Source organism: Pseudophryne corroboree, chromosome 5 (assembly GCF_028390025.1).
Source record: "Pseudophryne corroboree isolate aPseCor3 chromosome 5, aPseCor3.hap2, whole genome shotgun sequence".
In the NCBI taxonomy this organism is placed as follows: domain Eukaryota; kingdom Metazoa; phylum Chordata; class Amphibia; order Anura; family Myobatrachidae; genus Pseudophryne; species Pseudophryne corroboree.
Window position 1 is genome coordinate 221,623,617 of NC_086448.1, and position 589 is coordinate 221,624,205.

The window sequence follows — 589 nt, forward strand, 5'->3', positions numbered from 1 at the left end:
ATCAAAGGGGACCGCTGGATTATGCAGTTCGGTCAGCACCTCTATAACCGTCTGGGGTCTGATGTCAGCAAGCATGATTACATCCGTCAGAAGCTCAGAGAGGTGGGGCGGCTTCTGCTGAAGGCGATGAAGGTCACACCGTTGCGGTGTATGGAAGATTTCATTTGCCCACAGAATTTCCTGCAAGTGGTGCATGCTGTGAGGAGCCTGGCCGGTTACGATGACCGCACCAATACATATAAAATACCCTCGTTGGCTCTGAAGGTGGGACACAGCTTGCAGAAGATTTCTGCTATGGTGGAGTGTCAGGCACTGATGGAGGGCAGTGCCCTGACAGAGGAGCGTGCCCGAAACTTTCGGAAAATTTATGAGGCGAGGTGGAGCGAGCTAATCTCCATTGCTGCCCTGAAGACACTTCGAGAGATAAAATGGAATGCACCGCTGCTTCTGCCCTTTACTGATGATTAAGCGCTTGAACCTGTACCCCCTTGACCGTCAGCGAGAGTACATCGATGAGTTGTCCGCCCACCCTTCCAAACAGCAGTGGTCCATGTTGGCCAAAGTTACCCTCACGCAGCTGATTCTCTTC